This window comes from Gopherus evgoodei, chromosome 8 (assembly GCF_007399415.2).
Source record: "Gopherus evgoodei ecotype Sinaloan lineage chromosome 8, rGopEvg1_v1.p, whole genome shotgun sequence".
Classification (NCBI taxonomy): Eukaryota; Metazoa; Chordata; order Testudines; family Testudinidae; genus Gopherus; species Gopherus evgoodei.
The window spans coordinates 70,682,400-70,706,271 of NC_044329.1; the positions used below are offsets into that span (position 1 = coordinate 70,682,400).

Here is a 23,872-nt window from a genome sequence, read left to right on the forward strand (position 1 = left end):
ACAGTACCCCAAATTCGACCCAGCAAGGCCGATTTCAGTGCTAATTCCCTTATTGGTGGAGTAAAGAAATCGATTTAAAGAGCCTTTTAAGTCGAAAAAAGGGGCTTCATTGTGTGGACAGGTACAGGTCCAGGCTTAAATCAAGGTAATGCTGCTAAAATTGTAGTGTAGACCAAGCCTGTGACTAATTGGAGGTGCTGCTCTGACAAGGTCTGTTTTTTTTGGTTGGTGTTTTCTTATCTCTACCTCTCCATTCTCAGTTTTGACTCATCTCTGTGTTAGCTGCATGTCCTTTTATCTGTTTCCTCCTTGTACTTTATTTTTACCTTCTCTAAACCCCTCTCTACCAGGTATTTTCTTTCCCTCTTGCTTTGATACACCTATTTCCCCTTTTCTACATTCCCTTTCTTCCCTGATGCTATTCCTTTGTTTTCAGCTATTTCCCCTTCCCTGTTGTCTTCCTCTTTACAGTTCCTGTTGGCTCAGTAGGGAACGTATCTCTGCAAATCCTCTAAAATCTGTTTTCCTGTATTTGTGAGAATGTTAGACAGGAAGGACCTAGTAAGTGATCTGTGTATAGAAACACTGAACAATGAGATTTTAAGGGACAGTGCGGAGCATGAACAGAACTTGTGTGGAACTTCTCTTCCTTTTTAGTGAGGTTCCTTTACATCCCCCATCAGCCATGAGTGATAGATGTGACAGTCCTGTGGTCCTGTTGTGGGAGGTGAGATCAGACTTAATATCAGGTGCCCCCCAGAAGTAATCACATTTCAGTGGTGAATGAAGTGATTCTTGTGTAAATAGTTTTGTGAAGCACTTTGGGATCCTAAAGAATGAAAAGAACTATCTGAATCTATGATTATTATAATTAGTAGGATATGATGTAGAAGCATCACTGCTATGTGTTTGAGAATGGCTCTAAACAGGGACCATAAAAAAATCCCACTGTGTTGTGGACTCAAATAATAATACCAGTGGGCAGAGGATGAAAGAGGTAGAGAGAACAATAAATAATAGAAAGTTCTTAGTTTGTGGGGAATTGTATTTGGTTTTCTGCTGGCTGTTGATCCACTTATCTATCACTTAGTTAGACTGGTAGCAGAAAGATACTTAGAAGTAAAACTTTGCCCTGAAGTTTGGCTTCTCTCTCCCTCATTTGAAAATGTATTTGGGGTAAGGAAAGGAACAACAGAGTAGAACTTCCCTTCCATCCCACATCGAAAAATAAAGTTAGCCCTGCATATGATAAGGTAACACACACAATTTTCAGTCTGGGTACAGACTAGAACCACAACAAAATGACTCCAGTGCCAGATAACAGCCTTTGCAGAAAGACTGATTCCCCATGGAACTGGCTTAGTGGCAGTATTTTCTAATGACAAACGTAAATCAAAGAGAGGAGAAAATCAGATAGCATTAGGAAAGCTAACAGAACTTCATCTTTGTATCAGAATCTTTAGAGACCATTCTGCCACCATTGAAGTAGTTATTGGCTATCTTCTGCCTAAAAGTATCAGCCTCCGTAGTAGCAGGATAACAATATGCTGGACTTCAGAAATGAAAAATAAATCCATTGTTGCAATATAAAAAGGAACCTTCCCTGCTTCTCCTTTCACCCTTAAAAATATCCTCCTTTTTCATTCTTGCGGGAGCCATAGCTTCCTGTGGCAGTGGAGAGTGGTACTGTGACTGTATGTGGGTGAAGTAGCATTCTTGGGCCTTCAAAACCACAGTCATCAGAACACACGCTATCATACAATTCTAAAGTCTCATTGTGAGAATATTAGGCATAGTGTCCGTAATTTCTCTAAACTGTTACTTACTAGAGCAGAACCTTGCTAATTCCCACTCATAACTGGGAAACTGTGCTTTTTTAATTTACCTCCTCAGTCCACATACCTTATCTGGGTCAAAACTCATCCCCTTTCCAGAGTTTTGACTATTTTAAGCAACAATAGGACAATGTAAAGACCACTCCAAGTTTTCTCGCTAGGCTTGGCTGTAGCTCTGGTTCCTTGCCAAGAGCTGGTCAGCCCACCCATTAGTACCATGGAGACAAACTCTCTCAGTTTGGACAGGAGCTCTCTGAAGCCTGCTTCCTCCTTTCTTGCTTTCTCCAGCTGGAGGGCCCTCTCTGTGGGCTTGCTATTGCTGGCAGTTGTTTCAAGGAGGGCTCAGAAGGCAATTTCAGCCCAGGTGTTGAGGACAGACCGTTTACTACTTCTTGGTCTGCAAGAGGTTAAAATTTAACAAAAAATTACAGTGAATCCTGGAAGCTGTCTTCATATGTGGAAATCCCACTGATCAACTCCATCACCTCCTCACACATCACTTCTCTTATCCACTTCTTCAATTTCCTCCTTAACTCTCACTCTGCTTCAGGGCCGGGTCTACAGTTTTCGCCACCCCAAGCAGCGCGCTGATTTGCCGCCGCAGATGGCGGGAGCAGTCTGTGTGCCCTTACGGTGGCAGGCGCATTTCCGCAGCGCCGGCAATTCGGTGACAGATTCTGTGTTTAGCTGAAGCCGCCCCGGACAGCTAAACGTAGAAGCTGCTGCTGAATTGCCTCACCGTGGAAACTCGCCTGCCGCCCTAACGGCGCAGGGACTGCCGCCCCTTGCAGAATGCCGCCCCAAGCACCAGCTTGGAATGCTGGTGCCTGGAGCCTGCCCTGCTCTGCTTAGGCTTCTTCCTCTCACAGTACAAAGGTGTTGTGGTCTCTCATCCTTAAAAAGTCCATCCTTGACGACTCCTACCTCTTTAACTACCACTTTCACCTCAAAACTCATTTAAAAGTATCCTCTACTATTATTACCTTGAGTTCCAATCCGCCAAATCTATTCTGGACCCCTCTAATCTGGCTTTCCCTCTTCTCCCCTCTCCTCAAGGTCACCAAGATCTCTTCTGACTCCATTGTGGCTGGATCTCAGGGCCACTCTTCTAACTCCATTATTTTTGGCCTTTTGGTTGCTGACAAAAATAAGGCTAACTCCTCGTAATGTGTTAAAACCCGAGTGTGAGGATTGTCTTTCAGCTTTGATCTTGAATGTACTTCTTTGCAGAAGTTTTAGTCAAATCCTTAATATTAATTGTGTTCATTTAAAATTAATTAATTTAATGGGTGATGGAATGGATCACTTGATGATTACCTGTTCTGTTCATTCCCTCTGGAGCACCTGACATTGGCCACTGTCAGAAGACAGGATATTGGGCTAGATAACTTTTGGTCTGACCCAGTATGGCCGTTCTTCTGGAATTATTATTTATATACTTTTTACCCCTAAGTAAATGCAGGTCAGGAATGGCCATGCTATTTTTACTCAGTTTTTATAGATCAATGTTATGATACATATGCCCTGACACTGCTGCACTTGTTTGCCAACATATCCTGTAGCCTTAGGCTAGCTTACTATTGTTTTCCCATTCTGTAGATATTCTGTTTACAAATGTGTTAGGTTTTGGATATGCCATTGTGAAAATATTTCTTCTCACTGAGGCGTGAAATTGCACCTTACTTCACACTTAAAATGTTCTTTGAAAATACTGATTTGAGTGCAAATCCCTTAATATTATAAGACAAAACAGGCCTGCAAATGTCGACGAAGGATTAATACACATGCAATAGCCAAATACTTGTTTTCAAACATAAGAAAAAATATTTGGTTTATGTCTGACCTTGTAGTATTAACAGTAAGACACCACAGTCATTATGTGCATTAGAATAACTTAAGGCTTTGGCTGGAGAGAGGGAGAGAGCCTCCAAGAATGAAAAGGAATAGAGAGAATGGTTGGTACCTTTATCTTTCTCAGGCTGACTTTAGGAATGGCCATGGCCAATCATTCATCAAACTTCAAGTATTCAAATTATCACTGGTTGATTAAAGGATGAGACATCTGTTCCTTATGATAGCCAGGAAAGTGCATGTATTTGCATTAGGAGATCAGTGGACTTTCTGTTCAGGCTCAGTAATATTTCTTAGCCTTGTCAAGAAATGGTTATTATATTTAGCAATCAGGCTGGGCAGAATCTCAAACTCGTTGTTCGGGGGTAGAATGAAAGATTTATATTAGTGCTGCCTGCACTGCTGTCAAAGAATCAGACATGTCCTCCAATTAATTGGCTTATGCAGGGGGAATTTCTTCTTGAATTGCATTCTAGGCCTTCCTTCGAAGGACGTAGAGTATCTAGAAGGGACTTTTTTGATGCCAAACCAAGATTCATTACAGTAGCAGAACTACTTGAGACAAAAGTATTAAGTTATTTGACTCATTATGCATTAATTCAGTAATCCATCAGTTTTGTGTGTGTGTGTGTGTGTATGAGAGAGAGAGAGAGACACCCTTCTGTGCCCTCTCTGTCGGGGAATAATGAATCAGAAATTTGGAGGTTCCAGACCCTTATGTAAGAATAATCCACATAATTGTTCCTGTGGTGGTTCTAAGCAAGGAACAATGCTAATGTTAAGGGGATAGTGTTAGTGGACTTCTTAAATTAATTAAGTAGCATATTAATGCCACTAATAGAAAACTACTTGGTCCTAAAAATAGATTTTATGGCCTGACCAAATATTTCTTGAACCACAACCATGTAGCTACAGCACAATTTGAAAAAAAATTAGGGCTGTCAATTAATCACAGTTAACTCATGCAATTAATTAAAAAAATTAACTGTGATTAAAGAAATTTATTGTGATTAATCACACTGGTAAACAGTAGAATACTAATTGAAAATGATTTAATAATTTTTGGATATTTTTCTGCATTTTCAAATATATTGATTTCTATTACAACACAGAATACAAAGTGTACAGTACTCACTTTATATTTGTTTTTATTACAAATATTTGCACTGTAAAAATGATAAAAGAAATAGTATTTTTCAGTTCACCTCATACAAGTACTGTAGTACAATCTCTATTGTGAAATGTAACTTACAAATGTAGATCTTTTTTGTTACATAACTGCACCCAAAAACAAAACAGTGTAAAACTTTAGAGCCTATAAATCCACTCAGTCCTACTTCTTGTTCAGCAAATCACTAAGATAAACATGTTTGTTTACATTTCCAAGAGAAACTGCTGCCTGCACCTGGAAGTGAGAACAGGCATTCACATGGCACTTTTTTAGCCAGCATTGCAAGGTATTTACCTGCCAGATATGCTAAACATTTGTATGCTCCTTCATGCTTCAGCTACCATTCCGGAGGACATGCTTCCATGCTGATGATGTTCATTTAAAATATACTGAGTTAATTAAATTTGTGACTGAACTCCTTGGGGGAGAATTGTATGTCTCCTGTTTTTGTTTTACCTGCATTCTGCCATATATTTCAAGTCTCAGATGATGGCCCAGCACATGTTGTTTGATTTACGAACACTGTTACTGCAGATTTGACAAAACACAAAGAAGATACCAAGGTGAGATTTCTAAAAATAGTTTCAGAACTTGACCCACGTTTAAGAATCCAAACTCTGAGAGGGATGAGGTGTGGAGCATGCTTTCAGAAGTCTTAAAAGAACAACATTTCGATGCGGAAGCTCCATCACCCAAACCACCAAAAAAGAAAATCAGCTTTCTGCTGGTGGCGTCTGACTCAGATGATGAAAATGAACATGCATTGGTCCGCTCTGCTTTGGATTGTTACCTAGCAGAACTCGTTATCAGCATGGATGCATGTCCTCTGGAATGGTGATTGAAGCATGAAGGGACATATGAATCTTTAGTGCATCTGGCATGTAAATATCTTGCAATGCCAGCTACAACAGTGCCATGCGAACGTCTGTTCTCACTTTCAGGTGATGTTGTAAACAAGGAGGGGACAGCATTATCTCCTGCAAATGTAAACAAACTTGTTTGTCTGAGTGTTTGACTGAAGTAGGAGTGAGTGAACTTGTAGGCGCTAAAGTTTTACTTTTTTATTTTTTAATGCAGTTCTTTTTTACATAATTCTACATTAGTAAGTTCAACTTTCATGATAAAGAGATTGCACTACAGTACTTGTCTTAGGTGAATTGAAAAATACTATTTATTTTGTTTTTACAGTACAAATATTTGTAATAAAAATAAACATAAAGTGAGTACTGTACACTTTGTGTTCTGTGTTGTAAATGAAATCGATATATTTGAAAATGTACAAACATCCAAAAATATTTAAATAAATGGTATTTTATTATTAATGGTGAGATTAATCACAATTAATTTTTTTAATCACGTGACAGCTGTAAAAAAATACATTCTAATCACTTCGCACTTCGCCTGTTGTAATTTCCTCTCTTCCCTTGATTCTAGCAACCTTGGCCCCCTCAAATCCATTCAAAATCTTGCTGCAAAAATCTCCTCTCGTTGCTCTGACTACATTATCTCCCACTTTAAGTCCATCTATTGGCTCCCTTTCTTCCAGTGCATTGAATAAAACCTCTCATTCTTGTGTACAAAACCTCAAGAATTTAGCCCTGTCTATCTGACCTGTTAGCTTGTTGCAAGGTTGATTCATACCTTTGCGCTGCCAATGATGCCAGGCTCAGTTATCCACTTCTCCAACAGGAATATTCATGCTTTTTTTCCATACTGCCCTGTATGACTAGGGGAAAAGCTGCCTGGCAAAATCTGTAAGGCCACAAGCTTGTCCTCCTTCACATCACTCCTCAAAACTCAACTCTTCCTTAATCTATACAGGAAACTAAAACCTGATAATGGATAGGCAGGTGAAAAGCTGTGATTGCTACTACTCGCTGGTTAAGGATTGCAGACATCTTATTTTTGTTACCCTGTATCCCCCACCCCAACTGACTTACTTGTCTCATCCACCTGTTCTGTCTTGTCTTTTGTAGACTGCAAGCTCTTTGGGAAGGGACTATCAAGTACTATGTTTGTATAGCACCTAGCATAATGGGGTGTAATGTTAAATAATAATCAATGGATGCAATGTTATTGTAGCTATGTTGATCTCAGGATATTAGAGAGATAAGGAGAGTGAAGTTATATCTGTTATGAATTTTATTATGAAGTTGGTCCAATAAAAGATTTACCTCACCCCTCTTGTGTCTCTAATAGTAATCAGTGTCAGAATGGCAAAGGTGATTTAAGACATTTTTATAGCTTAGCTTCAAATTTAGCACACAGTACATTTGACAAAGGTCCTAAGAGATCATTTATATTAGAATTTTAATATTATGTAGCTTATAATTTTAATATACAGGTAACTTTTCAATTATTCAAGTGATATTGAAAGTTGATAGTTGATAGTATGTTGATGTTGATAGTATGATCGACTAAGTTTCATTTATGAAAGGGACACTGTTGACTTGAATTTTGGTTTCTGATAGAGCACCCTTGAATTTGTTCAAAAATTTTAGGTGTGACTAGTAACAATAGGAGATAACAAAATTTCAGATAGCAGATAAGGCTGTCAAGCGATTAAAAAAGTTAATCACTTGATTAAAAAAATTAATTGTGGTGTTAAATAGTAATAGAATGCCATTTATTTAAATATTTTTCAGTGTTTTGTACATTTTCAAATATATTAATTTCAGTTACAACACAGAATACCTAGTGTACAGTGCTCACTTTCTATTTTTTATTGCAAATATTTGCACTGTATAAAACAGAAGAAACAGAAGAAATAGTGTTTTTCAATTCACCTAATACAAGTACTGTAATCCAATCTCTTTATCATGAAAGTTGAACTTACAAATATAGAATTATGTACAAAAAAGCCTGCATTCAAGAACAAAACAGTGTAAAACTTTAGAGCCTACAAGTCCAATCAGTCCTATTTCTTGTTCAGCCAAACAAGTTTGCTTATATTTGCAGAAGATAATGCTGTACGCTTCTTATTTACAATGTCACCTGAAAGTGAGAACAGGTGTTTGCATAGCACTGTTGTAGCCGGCGTTGCCAGATGCACTAAAGAGTCATATGTCCCTTCATTCTTCAACCACCATTCCAGAGGATGTGTCCATGCTGATGACGGGTTCTGCTCGATATTGATCCAAAGCAGTGCAGACCAACACATGGTCATTTTCATCATCTGAGTCAAATGCCACCAGCAGAAGTTTGATTGTCTTTTTTGGTGGTTTGGGTTTTGTGGTTTCCACATCGGAGTGTTGCTCTTTTAAGACTTCTGAAAGCATGCTCCAGACCTCATCCCTCTCAGATTTTGAAATGCACTTCAGATTCTTAAATATTGGGTCGAGTGCTGTAGATGTCTTTAGAAATTTCACTTGGTGTCTTCGTTGCATTCTGTCAAATTTGCAGTGAAAGTGTTCTTAAAATTAATGACATGCTGGATCATCATCTGAGACTGCTATAACATGAAATATATGGCAGAATGTGGGTAAAACAGAGCAAGAGACATACAATTCTCCCCCAAGGAGTTTAGTCACAAATTTAATTAACGCATTTTTTTTTTAACGATCATCAGCATGGAAGCATGTGCTCTGGAATGATGGTCGAAGCATGAAGAAGCATATGAATCTTTAGTGCATCTGGCATATAAATATCTTGTGACACCAGCTACAACAGTGCCATGCGAACGCCTGTTCTCACTTTCAGTGCATTGTAATTAAGAAGTGGGCAGCATTATTTTCCATAAATGTAAACAAATTTGTTTCTCTTAGTGATTGGCTGAACAAGAAGTGGGATGGAGTGGACTTGTAGACTGTAAAGTTTTACATTGTATTGTTTTTGAGTGCAGTTATATAACCAAAAAAACCCTACATTTATAAGTTTGCTATTTCACTAAAAAGAGATTGCATCAGAGTACTTGTGTGAGGTGAATTGAAAAATACTATTTCTTTTGTTTACAAATATTTGCACTGTAAAGATAATACAAAATAATACAAAGTGAGCACTGTACACCTTGTATTCTGTGTTGTAATTGAAATAGATTATATTTGAAAATGTAGAAAAACAACCAAAAATATTTAATAAATTTCAATTGGTATTCTATTGTTTAACAGTGCGATTAATCACGAATAATTTTTTTTAGTTAATGGCATGAGTTAACGGCAATTAATTGACAGCCCTCACAGCAGGGTAACTTTTTTTTTTCAAGTGAATAGTTTCCCTTTAAAGGTGGTTCTTTTTATAGGAGATGTAAGGAAAAATAAATTATAGCCACTGTTTGCGCAGGTTTTTTATATACACTATGTAAAAACCTGGCTTAGTGTACTTTGTCTTTGCCTTGCAGGCAGGCTTGTGCTTTTACATACTTCCACATTAGGCTGCTGCAATTTTTTATGTATGTTTTGCAGCCAAAAATATTAATAGATTACCAGTCATGCAGAAAAACGACTGAGCTGCTTATCTATGTCAGGCATGATCAGAGATTCTTTAGGAAATGTTACACTGATGGTCAATATATGAGCCCAATTTTTAATATTTTTGTTTAAAAACTTGAATTTTATGTAACCAAGTACATAAGTACGTTTAAAGGTTTATGTGTGTAAAAACAAGTTGAATTATATACCATACACTGTTGCTTAAAACATGAAAAAACAGATTCTGCTTGCCTTACTCACACAAACAAGTTTAATAGGATTACTTGCGTGAGTAAAGTAAGCAGGATTTAGCCCTCATTTGATAGGATCAGAAGAGTATACTATATACGGGGATTTGCTGCATTATATTCAATTAAGAATAGTAGCTACAGGATCCCCTCTGCTGTGGAAAGTTTCTAAATGACTGTGTTTTAAAACTGTAACTATTCTCAAATTTGGGATTTCTCACAACAGACTTTTTGGTGGCCTCCGAGTGTGGCCAGCAACTCTTGCTGGTGGCTGCTCTGACAAACCTGTCTCTCGATCCATGCGTCCTGCAGCTCTTCACTGAGAACCCACCTTGGGGAAAGTGGGTCAGGAATTCAGTGGTCACCTGCTCCCAGGCTCCCAGTGCTCTGGCCTGGCGGGAGTGAGGGAACTGCCCAGGGGAGTGCCCTGACAACCGAATGCTGCAGCTGCCACTGCTGACAAGAGCCGCCTCTAGCGCTGTGCACACCAGCCACACGTGTCTCCAGTGGCGCTTCACAGAGCCCCTGAGGAGGCTGCCTGTGGTGCAGGGCACTGATCCCCGCCAGCAGTGTCAGCATAACCATCAAGGCAGTGCATCTTGCTTCCCTTTGTAACAGCTAGTCAGTAGCAACACCTGGGTGTTGCAGGGAGGGCCCACTGCTTTGCCGCCCCATTCTCTGCCCATGCTTTGGAGGCTGTCGTGGCTGCAAAAATATCCACTGAGGGCTGCATGCAGCCACAGTGGTCACGTTTGAGAAATACTGTGTTAAACCTACAGGGCCTATCTCCTCTGTCTTGTAAACACAGTGACTTTTATACCAGGGATGAATTGGGTCTGATTATTTAAAATGATCCCTCATACAATCTTCCGTTCACTTTCAGTAATAATACTTAGCTTTTATATAGCCCTTTCATGTGTAGATCTCAAAACAAAGTACACTGCTACCTCGATATAATGCCACCCGATATAACATGAATTTGGATATAACGTGGAAAAGCAATGCTCTGGGGGGGCGGGGCTGTGCACTCTGGTGGATCAAAGCAAGTTCGATATAACACGGTTTCACCTATAAAGTGTAAGATTTTTTTGGCTCCCAAGAATAGCATTATATCGAAGTAGAGGTGTAGCAAGAACAGTGATTATTTACTTTTGTATAATACTCTGTGGCTGGTCTCCCAGAATAATTATTTATCACGACAATGAAAATGTCTGTCAGCAAGGATACTCTACATGACCAACATGAGTTACTATTAGCTTGCACAAACATGGTCTATTTAAGTGGAGCCCACATTTTATTTATGATTCTTAAATCTTTGCCCAGCCTAGTCCTGCCTCCATTTCTGAAGGGATATTTTGTACCTTCTTGGTGCCTTTTGGTTTCCTGAGCTGTCCTTGCTACAGTGACTGTCCCTTTAAATACAAGAAATCCATGTAGCACTATGGCAGTTGCCTGCTGCACTAGGCATTGAAGGATTTATTTCTCACAGGATTTTGCAACAGTTTATCTAAAGCAAAATTGAAAAATAATCCTTTTTTCCATCTTTTGGGCTACATATTGCACTCATATGAGCAGCCAATCCAATTTTAACACCTAATATTGAAGGCTGTTTAGGCAAAAATCTCCCATTGACTTCACTACAGAGGATTTGAAGGGCTGGACCTTTTAAATTGTAATCTGTTGTACTATAAATGTGTCATCATCATAAGTAATGCAATGCTTGTGAAAGTATCTTAAGCGTTATCTACAGTTTTTCATCCTGAGCTTGGAATGGAGAATAAATTGGTATCTTGACTATCACTGTGTGGTTGGTAAATGCTGATTTATTTATTTATTTTTATATAACTGGGGCTTCTGTGCTACATTTTCACCTATGGGCCTCCAGAACATTGCTCAACAGGCTCTGAGTCCAGATAATTTGAAAACATGCTATAGAAGGGTTTGTGTTCTCAGATTTATTCACCATTCATTAACCATTTTAGACTGTCCAGTGTAGTCTGCTATACACCATGGGATTTTGGTTTTAAACATTTTTCCATTTCATAAATATCCTTCCTTCTGATAAGACACCTGCACATCCTGAGTTTTTTTTTTTAAGTTAGTGATAGTTACTGAATTGATATCCCTTGAGAGGGAAGTCTTCTTTTCATCCATGGATCAGACGGTGATGTATTGCAGGCATGACAAGGTAGAAATGCTCTCTTCGCACCAACATGGCTCAGCCTTGATCTGGAAAGGGCCACCTGTAGAGGTGACAATAATTTAGTTTCCGGGTCCATATGATCATTTACCTCTGCAGAGTCTGCCACAGGTATCAGTTCATGCCAACTGAAATTGTGGTTCTAGTACATCCCCACTTAGACCTTGTCTACACTTGTGTCAGCATATAGGGTACGTGTAGCTACATACCATAGTGAAAAGCTTTGTCCACACTGTGGTATATAGCTATATGCAAAAATGAAAGGGTCTGGCAGGGGAGAGGCTGTGGGGAAAGGCTCTGGTAGCTCCTTACTGCCAGAGCCTTTCCTTACTGCCAGACTTTCACTGCAGTGGGGATAGGCTTTAGCAGTGGGAAGGTACTGGAGCCTTTCTCCACAACCGCTCCCCTGCTGGAGCCTATCCCTACGGTAGGGAAAAGCTCTGGCAGTGGGAAGGCAGCGGGACACTACACTGCTAAAAATAGCGATATAGATTTGGGAGGCACTGCTTGGATATATAGAGAGTTGTGTACGGTATATAGCCTAGTGTTCTAACATGTCTTTACTCTACTTGCCCTAGCAGTGCTTCACTATCTAAACTGCTATTTGTATCTGTTGGTAGGAGGGCATGGAGTGTATGTTACTCTCTATGATGCCATAAGTGTAGACATAGCTTAAGACCTGGATTGGCTTCTCTGACATATTTCATGTTGGCAAGGACAAAACCATAAGAGAATAACAACTTTTGGTCACTCCTGATCTGTGCCAGTACTACCTGGTGTATTCCCCATAGGGAATCCCTGGGAGAATGTTCTGGTATACACCTGGGCAGCCCCTGCTAACAATCTGTTTTCCCATATAGCCTTATCAGGGTTGTAGAAACAAAGAGGGAAATGCTGAATTCCCTGTGTTTATCATCATCATTCTCAAGATGTGGAACCTACTGCTGTATATAGGTTTAATTAAAAAAAAAAGTAAATTTTTTAAATACAATTAGATGATGTAAACTGGAATTCAAACTGATCAAAGAACTTATAATTTGTAAAACAAGAATCTATATAGCTACTCCAGTCTGAATTAATTATTTAATTAGAGAGATTATATGTCACTGAAGAAATAGGGGGCTCTGAGAATTCCATAGTAATTCCTGCACTGGATGGGATTCACTTGGGTACAGAATTACTATTCAAGTAGAATTGTAGCAGGTGTAAGGAGACATAAATTCCTTCCCAGCCCCAGAGATGGTGACCAGTTAGGGATACAGGTATAGGTTTAAGCAATTAAGATAAAAGCAATTTTATTAGGGTTTTATCAGGTTCCTCTGATAGAAGAAACAAGTCAGTTGTACTTGTACTACCACATTGGGTTCCAGAAAGATTGACAGCTGGTGTAAGGGCAGGGACAAGGATCAATGTTTTATGGAATGGTTGGCTAAATCCCAGAGAATGTTGTGAGATGTAGATACTGTATACAGTGCATGTCCAGTGCCAGTGGGTTTTAAATTACAACTGTGCTGCAAGTCTTCTAATGGTATTTGTCTTTCAGACATGGGAATTCCCTTTGGGTTATAGTACAGATTAGGTTTTTATAAAATAGCTATTGAAACTACCAGAAATCTTCACTTTTGGTAGTTTGGTAGATGTTGTTATGTGGAAAGTTGTGTTAGGTCCTATAGATCTTCTGTGATTGCTGGGAGCTGATCCCATGGACACAGGTCTTGGGGAAAGACCAATTCTTGATATGAAGCAAGAAAATAACATTTTACATTTTTAAGACGCTACCTTCACTCCTAACCATAATCGTCTTTAACTCCCACTCCCCAGTCAAAAATGAGATCCCTATGCCTCCTTCCCGACCACCCCCAAAACCGGAAACCATCTTCGTGAAGGTAGATGTCTACAATATGCAGTTTGGGTACATAAAAACATAGAAGATATTTGGTTTAGCTTCTTGTCTGATATATATGGTTTGTACCAATGAGCAGCCTGGATATTTAAAAGTGAAATATCAATAGGTAATGTTGCCTGGGGATTTAGAAAATGTTACACATCTCAACATTTCAGTAAAGCAATATGTGGGCCTTGTCAAATAAAATGGAGTTATGAATAAAATCCAACTAAATATCATACAAGCAGAAATCTAGCATGCCCTGGTGTGATGCCTATTCCACGCAGATGATGAAAGGGCTAATGTGGCCTGATGAGGGAGGGCCAGGTGTAATTAATGATGTGACCCAGTTGGGGACTGACTGATGTTGTTAACAGAAGTTTAGTGCAGAAGGAAGCTGCAGGGAGAAACTCTGCAGTCACTCTCCCGATAGTAGGGAATGAAGAGACCTGGGGGAACAGGAGGGCTCTGGCAGGGTAAGGAGAAAGCCCAGAGAAATGCTTGGTAGGGAGAACTCCGGAGAGATGGCAGAAAGTGAGTGGAGTGAACCTTGCCTGCATGTTCTAGTGTCCCTGGAGTGGAACCCAGTGTAGAGGGCAGGGCAGGCCTGGGTTCCCCTACCAGCCATTAGGGAAGGTGATGTAAAGCCTCTGACTTAAGCCGATAAGGACTTCTGAGAGCCCTGAGAAACTGATATATAGACCATTGGGCCCAGAATTGAGGGTGGGAGACTAGATGGAGGAATCAGATACTTGTTTTTGCTACACCTTCTGTTAATTTGAAATATGACTTGTTGGAGGGCTGAGTCTTGAAATGAGGCAGACCACTGCAGGGCCAGAGCAGCTGTTGGCAGGGGGCACTAGATGAAGAGAGTATGCTACACTATGCCAAGCTGTGAGGGGATGCTCCAGCAGTAAGTGCACTCTTATACCCCAGGAATCAGTCACAAGAACTGAAATAAATGTAGCAATGCCCCTAAGTGGCATGCCTTACCAACAGACTTAGCTGTGTTTCATATTGTAGCTGTTGTCTTTTTTGATTTTTCTTTTCTTTGGTCATCAGAGCCTCTTGAATGCTAATTTATTAAAATCTTCCAGTTGTTGACAGTCTTGATTAAATCAAGTGGATTACAGGGATACTTTTAAAGTAAGCAATATTCAGGGAAGTGCTAATGTTTCATCATCTGAAATGAAATGTGAGTGATTAGAAACTCTGTTTTGGGATCAATAAAATATAGTCTAGCAGAAAATCAATGCATATTATAGATATGCCTTTTAAAAAAGCATTATGCACGTCACAGCTGTGAATATGTAAGATCAGTGGACAATAATCAATATGTTGGGTTAAAGTACAGTTTCATAAATGCTTTTACCTGGAAACATCTTAATGCCAAACAAATGTGGCCTCTTTTTACCTCTTCCTGTTGAGATTTTTTTTCTAATCTTCGTACCATTGATTCAGGCCTTTCCTATTCCAGCTGCTAGTTTCCATTGCATCTATTTTTAATTTCTTCTCTAGACCATTGTTCGTGACATTATTCTCATTGTCTATCTTCCCTTTCCTTTCCCATTCTATCACTTCTGATTCTCGTGTTTTCCTTTTATCTTTCTCCTTCCTCCCCTGTCTTCCAGCTGCTCCCATTCTTTCCTTTTCTTGTTTTCTTCCTTCCCTTTGTCTTCCTCCCCCGTTCTTAGCTGTTTGTAAACCACTTTGGGATCCTCAGAGGAAAGATGATTTAGAAGTGCATACACAGGATTAAGCTGTAGATAATTAGTTATCAGAAAAGGTAACTAAATATGTGAAACCTACTGCCTGTTCGGGCAGGTCTAGTGAGATAATGCAGTTTAATAATGCTCTTGTACAATGTGAGATAGCACAGTTCAGTGATATTCTGCCAGCATTTTAACAAAGGGCTCTCACAAAAATTCTCTTTTTGTCCTACGATCCAGAACCTCAGCACCACCCAGTTCCCTTCATGCCCAGTACTTCCTTGATACAATTAATTCTCCTGAGGGAGACTATGGTCTGGGCCTCCTTATCTACTTAGTGACTGCTCTCCCCCCCCCCCCTCAGGCTGCCTCTTCTGTTTCTCCAGTTGCAGTAAGGTCTCTGGAAAAGCAGGTTCCCTCCTGCTTCAGGGGTGCCTATGCCTCCATGATTGAAAGGATGGAGGTTTGTGTGTGTGTGTGTGTGTGTGTGATGATGCTTTTCATCAAATGTTTCTGTGACTGGTGATACACTGGTTCCTCTAGCCATACTTGAGACTATAGCCATGGTTCTCAAACTTGATTGCACCGCGAACCACTTCTGACAACAAAAATTACTATATGACTTGGGGGTGGTGGTGGGGGAGAACTGTAGCCAGAGCCCACCTGAGCCCCATCACCCTGGGTGGTGCGGCCAAAACCAAAGCCTGAGTCTCACCATCTTGGGCAGAGGGCCAAGCTCAAAGCCCAGGCTCCACTGCCCAGGAAGGGGCGGGGGAGGGGCAAAGCCGAAGCCCAAGGGCTTCAGCCCCGGGTGAGGAATCTGTAAGCTGAACCCTGCCACCCAGGGCTGAAGCTGAAGCCTGAGCCCTGCTGCCCAGGGCTGAAGCCCCGGGCCGCAGCAAGTCTAACGCTAGCCCTGGTGACTCCATTAAAATGGGGTCCCGACCCACTTTGGGGTCCCAACCTACAGTTTAAGAATCACTGGGCTATAGGAACAAAGATGACAGACTTTCAAATCCCCCCTTGCTTTTCCAGCACCCTGGCACCAGTGCAGTGAAGGAGAGAGCCTCCTGCAGAAGTGGAAGGGGAGTTGTTAGCTTTCTCTGGGCTCGTCCAGACTAGAGGAGGAAAATCGATCTCAGATACGCAACTTCAGCTACGTGAATAACGTAGCTGAAGTCGAATATCTAAGATCGAATTACTCACCCGTCCAGAGGGCGCGGGATCGATGTCCGCGGCTCTCCGTGTCGATTCCGGAACTCCGTTGGGGTTGATGGAGTTCCGGAATCGATATAAGGACGCTCGGGGATCGATATATCGCGTCTAGATTAGACGCGATATAGCGATCCCCGAGCAATTGATTTTAACCCGCCGATACGGCGGGGTAGTCTGGACGTGGGCTCTGACCCATGTTGCTCTGTCTCCTTCCATCAGTGCTGTCTGCAGCTCTGTACCCTACTAATGTGCCTCTGCTCCATCGGCGAGAAGTAAGACAGATGATCAGTTCTCATCTTCTTGGTGCTGGAACAGAGCAGTGAGAACAACAAAGGCATTTAAACAAGAATCTCCCTGAAGCTCTGTCCACAGTGTCCCAGACACCATTGACTGTTAGTTTATTATGAATATTCTGGAGGTTTTTGCCTAGGATGTTTAATTCCTACATTCCCTGAGAGTGAGAGTCTTCTGGAATATTTATTAGTAGTAGTAGTAACAATATTTTCATGGATTTAGAGTAAAATAAAATGTTTTACAAACATCAGCTGTACATGTTTGCTCACAACTGTTAAGTTGTTAATACAATACAGAGCTCCCAAGTTATTACCTCTGCGGGACTTCTCAGCATATATCCTCTCTGGATTTGCTTCTTGGATTGCATGTTCCGTGCGGCAGGGACTACTTGTTTTTGTGTGTTTTTAAGGCACCGGCACTTTATTATTAGTACTGATACTCCACATTTTGTTGTTTGAAAATGAAATTATTCACTTTCACATCATGAGTCTTCAGCTATGGAAGGTGCAAAAAAATATTGCCTTCAACCATCTGATTAGCTGCTAATGATTTAAACCCTTCTAGCCCTCGTTGTCAACTGTATATATCTATAACAAGGCCGATACACTAACAGGGAAACATTCAAAACATCCCCCTTGAGGAGTCGGGATGGGTGTGTTTAATTTTTCGTCCAGTAGAAACTGCAAGCTTAAGGATTCTGTGTGAGCCGTATAACTTGTCTCTGAGGCTGAGGATTCTGTTTCCACAGCATTTGTAGCCCTGGCATTTCACAGAACAACGGAGCAAATTTGGAATGCAGTGTTGGATCTGCAGGATGGTGGGTGCAATGTGCTTTTACTAGATTACCAAGACAGCTGTTCCCAGGTCCTTTTAAGGGCATTAACAAGCCAGTAAATTATATTTGAAGTTGGAAAACAATAATGATCATAGGTTAAGTTGCATTGTGGTGCCTTTTGTGATCCAGAAACAACATATTTGGAAATGGCCATATGTGCTCACTCCCCTCACCAATTCTGGTGCCAGAATTGCTAAAATCCCATTTTAACACTTCAGTGTTGCAATTTTTCCTCTTGCAGGCTCAGGAAAAGGCATTAATAGATGCTGAATTAAGACTTCATCAGAAGTCCCTATTTGATTAATTTAGAATGCTTACAGCTATCTTTATTGAATGTAGTGACAATTACAGCTGTTGGCAGAGCAGAACTAATTTAATCTGTTTTGGCTGCTGAAATTTGTGAAGGAGCCAAGAATGATTTCTGGGAAAAATTGTTAACCCTGAACAAACAATCCTGTAAGTTTCGGAGTCTGCTATCATCCCCTTATTGTTAAATATCAAATATCTTGATGCTAAATAATATGCAGGTTTTTTAAAAAGAACATATCCAGTAGTGGGAGTGCAACGTGTTGCATTTTGGGAACCCTGGGTTTGAATGAAGATTATGCATGTTAGGGAGCAGACCTTTATCATTTTAGAGAAGATGAGCACTGCATATGTGGAAAGCTACATCTAGGGGGGGATTCTTTTTTTGAATTTGGTAAGGATCTGACTTTTTCCTTTTTGGCAGGGGGTGGAAAAGGTTAACTCGGGATAGACAGACCCAAGCATTCACTGATAGTTGTATAAGGTATGTGTAGATGGTACATACCTTTTATTTTTCCTTACAAAGTCAGATTATAACTTTCCTAACCTTGTCATGGAACAGTTTCACTTACAAAACTGGGACTTTCTTTGTGGGCAGGTCATCACAGAATATTCATTACATTTGTATAAGAGGTGACAGCTTTGTGGCACAGAAAGAAATGTGAGGCTTGCAGGCCCTAGTCTAAGATTTAGATTTAGCAGGGTTAAAAAAAGGATTAGACATTTATATGCATAGCAACAATCTTCAGAGTTGGACTTGTTGTAACAAATATTAAAACAAACAAGCAAGAGGAGAGAGAGAGAAACCTTCAAGCCTCTGGGAATAAACCAGATTCTTAGGGGGAGACTTTCCCTTGAATCAGGTTATTCTGTTGCAGGGTTTCTTTCTCTGAAGCAGTTAGGAGAATCACTTTCTCCCCCAACTCCCACTTCGCTGGTCTGGCTTATCTGAGTAGTGGTTCTCATCATATGTATGTGACATCACTTCTTTAAAAACAAATTACCAGACTTTCTAAGACAGATTGACAACAGCCAGTTTTTTTTATCCAATCACTTTGTCATATGTACGATTTGTTGGAATCTCTTTTCATAGATTCATAGATTTTAGGGTCAGAAGGGACCAATGTGATCATCTAGTCCGACCTCCTGCACATTTGGTCTGCAATTTTTCTCATATAAAATGCTGATTCTTACGTCAGAACCCACAGTTGTGTGTGTACACTTGTAAGACTTTTTAAACCGCAGTTAGAAAGCCTGTAGGCCAGGGTAAGTGTAGGTACCTAGAAAGTTGTTAAGAGATGGTATCCTGAACTCTCCCTTAGTTGATGATTTCCCATATTTTCAAAGAAAAAAACCATGGATCTAGAGGGCACAGAGTTAAATAATGTAATTTCTTTATTTGTACTGCAGTAATCTCTCCTTATGGGTTCTGACATCCTCCCTTTTGGATACTAGTCTCTGTGACTCATCTGCCTGAGTTCTACTGTTGTGATACATTTGGAATCTGTTAACTTCTTCATATGACAGTTCAAAACCGACAAAATACTTTTTAAAGTGCAGTAAGTGATGGGGAAATATATTGTAATATGAGAAAACAAATAAAAATCATCTCATTGATCTGCATGGGATTAGGGAGATAATATCTCTTATGTTAGATTTTTTTTTTTAAAAGAGACTGCTCTAAATTCTGATGCTGGAGGCGAACAAATTATAGTCAATTTCCTATCCTCTTTTCAGTAGGGTGTGACACAGTAATCTAGCTGTACAAGGGTTGCTTCTTGCTTATATTTACTCCCAGACTTCAGTGAGAGCTGTGTATCAATATTTGAGGACAGAATCTATTCCAAATGCTGAGTGAATATTCAGTGAACCAGAAGCAAATGTAAGGAAGTATAAGCAAGAAGCAAAGCTTGCACAGCTAAATGATGGTCTCATCATAATAAAAAGAGAGTAGGAAAAAACTTGTATTCCATTTTCCAACAATGAAATTTAGAAGATGAACTCTTAAAAGATCCGTTAGGTACCTAATTCCTCACATCAGACATTTCTGTGACCGTTTAGTCTCCTCTTTCCATTGACTTCAATAGGCATTGAACATGAATATCTAAGGCAGAGTTTGGCCCCTAAAATTGGTTATGCTGGTGTCTCATCCCTCTTTAAAATTCCTCTGCTAATATAAAATATTTCAGATACAGAATATTGTCTATAAATAATAGACGTGGCTCTTACTAAAGTACTTTGATCTTCAGCATTAAAGTACTTTTCCTGAGAAATATCATTTAAACTTATATAAATGGAGGAAATGTGAAGTTGTTCTTTCTTTTACATTTTCATTTATCATTTCATCAGAGATGTGGCACAGAGAAATCCTTTCTCCATGCCGGCAGTCACAAATTCCTGCCTGTGGTTTTTGTGCCTAATTAGCTGTTTCTGTTCAGTGCTTACTGTAAAATATTTCTTGTCACTGCACATCAGCTTATGCCATATTGAATAAGCTTTAACAAAATGCTCTGTTTGTGGCAGGTAACAAACATTGTAGGTCGAAAAAGACATAATCTTCCTGTGGAGATGGATATCATAAGCCATACTGATCACTCTTCCAGTCTGTAGCACTTAGTTCTTTGATGCTGTGTTGCTCATCACTTAACAATTACACTAATTACATATCTTTTCCTAGTGGAGAAGCAATTGTGCAAACTGATTTTTTTCTTTCAAATAGATACCTTTTAAGACCTTGTCATGGTATAAACCCCCACTCTGAACCTTAGCGTCCAAAAGATGGGGTATCAGCATGAATTCCTCTAAGCTCAATTACCAGCTTAGTACTTGTAGCGCTGCCACCAACCAGGAATTCCAGTGCCTGGTACACTCTGGTCCCCCCAAAATCTTGCCCGGGGACTCCCAAGACCCACTCCCTCTGGATCTTAACACAAGGAAAGTAAACCCTTTCCCTCACCCTTGCCTCTCCCAGACTTCCCCTCCCTGGGTTACCGTGGAAGATCACTGTGATTTAAACTCCTTGAATCTTGAAACAGAGAGGAAAATGCACCTTCCCCCCTCCTTCTCTCTCTCCCTCCCAGACTGTCCCTGAGAGAGAAAGTAATCCTAACACAGAGAGAAAATTAACCTTTCTCTCCCCCTTCCCTCCTTTTTCCCCACCAATTCCCTGGTGGATCCAGACCCAGTCCCCTGGGGTCTCACCAGAATAAAAAAAACAATCAGGTTCTTAAACAAGAAAAGCTTTTAATTAAAGAGAGAAAAAACAGTAAAAATTATCTTTGTAAATTTAAGATGGAATATGTTACAGGGTCTTTCAGCTATAGACACTGGGAATCCCCTCCCAGCCTAAGTATACAAGTACAAATTAAAATCTTTTCAGCAAAATACAAATTTGAACTCCTTCCAGCCCAATACACATTGAACTCCTCCCAGCCAAATACACATTTGCAAATAAAGAAAACAAACATAAGCCTAACTCGCCTTATTACCTAGTACTTACTATTTTGAATCTATAAGAACCTGTATCAGGGAGATTGGAGAGAAACCTGGTTGCATGTCTGGTCACTCTCAGAACCCAGAGAGAACAACAACCAAACACTAACAGCACACACAAAAACTTCCCTCCCTCAAGATTTGAAAGTATCCTGTCCCCTGATTGGTCCTCTGGTCAGGTGACAGCCAGGCTCACTGAACTTAACCCTTTACAGGCAAAAGAGACATGAAGTACTTCTGATATATTAGCCCTTGACTATCTGTTTATGACAGACCTCTTAATATCAAGTTCCTCACAGAGTAGACAGGGGCCTGTAACACCTTTGTGTCACTTTTCAGAAGAATAGGGGTTTACCACAGTGTCCTAGCCAGTAGTCCAGTCTCCTTGACAGTGCTGTACATGTGTTGGGTTTGTCTGCATGTCAGTACTGGTGTATGCACATAATTTGGGCATAGGTGCTGCAACTAGGGTGCTGGGGTTGCTGCCACACCCTCTGACTTGAAGTGATTTCCATTATATACAGGGTTTACAGTTTGGTTCAAAGGCTTTCAGCACCCCCCAATATAAAGATTTTTCCAGTACCCCTGAATTTGGGAACCCCAGAGAGGAAAAAGTGCTATAGAGATGTCAGATATGATTATATTAAAAGCTACAGCTTATAAGACTGAAAACAACTGAAAATTCCACACAATTAACTTATATGTGAAAACAAATATAATTTTATCCCATTATAATTTTTGAAACTTGCCTTTTGGTCATGAATTTATTCAATATGTGTGGTAATAGAACTTGTATGGAACACTTCCATTGACACAGCTTCTGTTAATATTAGACTGAGATCAGTTTTGATATCCTACTGAGCTCAAGTAATTTAGACTTGATAAGTGTCACTGGAACTGTAAGAATTGTGTGAGACCTCTCCATTGCTCAGTCTTTAGGAGTCAGTACAACGTAAATGAAGTTGAATGAGATGCTTCTATTATCAAGTTTTTGCAGACCGTTTGTATCTGCAATGTTGTCAATGGAGTAGTAAGTAATGTACTGGAGTAGGATTTCATTGTGAGTAATTTGTTGATTAAAAATGTTTTGTTGAGTAACCTTTCCCTCTGCTTCAAGATACCAGTCCACACAAAGGCCTGAAGTATCTGTAATACTTAGGGATCAATTATGCCGTATAGGCATAGCCCATTGCAAAGGCTGGTGTGAAGCCACACTGCTGCAGAGGGAACAATGGGAGGCATTCTGCAGGTTACTATCCTCCATATAGCTGGTAGATAGGGTGGGGCGGGGACAATGGCAAAGCCATGGTCCTGCGTTCTCCTAACTCTTTTAGGGCATTGAGTATCCCCTTAGGATGAGAGAGCACTGGTTGTGTGTCTCATGATGCTCTTTTGCCTTCCCCCCACGGAGCAACTGTCTAGTAAGCAAGCAGAATTTTCCTTTAACTTCTTAAAATTAGGCCATTTTACTTGGCATATGAGGCAGGGCTTAAATTCAGCTGGAGCTGTCCAGAGTGGAGCTCTGGTAAACATTTCAACTCCCTTGGAGTTTTTATAGCATGTGTGGGGGGCTCCAGGCGATACTCTATAATAATTTAAGCCCTGGTATAAGGCAATGCAGTGTTGGAGAAAAACATGTATTTTTTTTTACTCGTAGTAAAAATAACACACTAGAGCAGGGGTGGCCAATCTGAGCCTGAGAAGGAGCCAGAATCTACCAATATGTGCTGCCAAAGATCCACAGTAATAAGTCAGCAGCCCCACAGTAGCTCACTCTTAGTGCCTCCCAGCCACTGGTGGCCCTGCTCATCAGTGCCTCCTCCTCCCTTCCCACGCCTCCTGCCCATGAGCTGTTTTGCAGTGTGCAGGAGGCTCTGGGGGGTTGGAGGGAGGAGCAAGGGTGCTGGAAGGGGTGGGTGCCTGGGGCAGGGCCAGGGCCAGAGGTTAAGCAGTGAGCACCCCTGGCACATTGGAAAGCTTGCGCCTGGAGTTCCAGCCCCGAAGTCAGCGTCTATGCAAAAAGCCACATATTAACTTGTGAAGAGCTGCATGCGGCTCAAGAGCCACAGATTGGCCACCCCTGCACTAGATCATTCCAGTCTAATAATAAAACTTCACTCCACTCACCACTACATTGACTAGGAAGCTTACTATAGTGATCTGGAACATGATGTCCAAATATTGTAGTGTGTTTGTTTGTAAAGGGTAATAACTTTTTATTAAGTGTTTTTAAATTATGTAACATTGTGAAAGAAGAGAAACCCAGGTTTGGATTGAAAGTCTGTGTGTATAGTGGAAGAGACTTTCAGAGATACAGAGGGCTGATAGGTGCCCAACTCAGTGAAATTCTGTGAGAGTTAGGTACCTAACTGTCTTTTGTGCCGTTGACAGTTGTCCCCATAGTGCATTTCTGGAGGAGTGCAAG

At 40.4% G+C, this 23,872-nt stretch overlaps 1 protein-coding gene across 3 annotated transcripts in view; it reads left to right on the forward strand.

Annotated features, from left to right (window-relative positions):
• The window catches only part of VAV3 (vav guanine nucleotide exchange factor 3), a 248,589-nt gene that overhangs the window by 25,889 nt on the left and 198,828 nt on the right, over window positions 1-23,872 (forward strand). Inside the window, exon 1 of one of the 3 annotated variants that reach the window (XM_030574177.1) lies at window positions 14,397-14,509. The exons of the other annotated variants lie outside the window; for them this stretch is intronic. The gene's annotated coding sequence lies outside the window, so the exon portion shown is untranslated. Of the gene's footprint in view, window positions 1-14,396; window positions 14,510-23,872 lie in introns of those variants that run through there. 3 annotated transcript variants of the gene reach the window in all.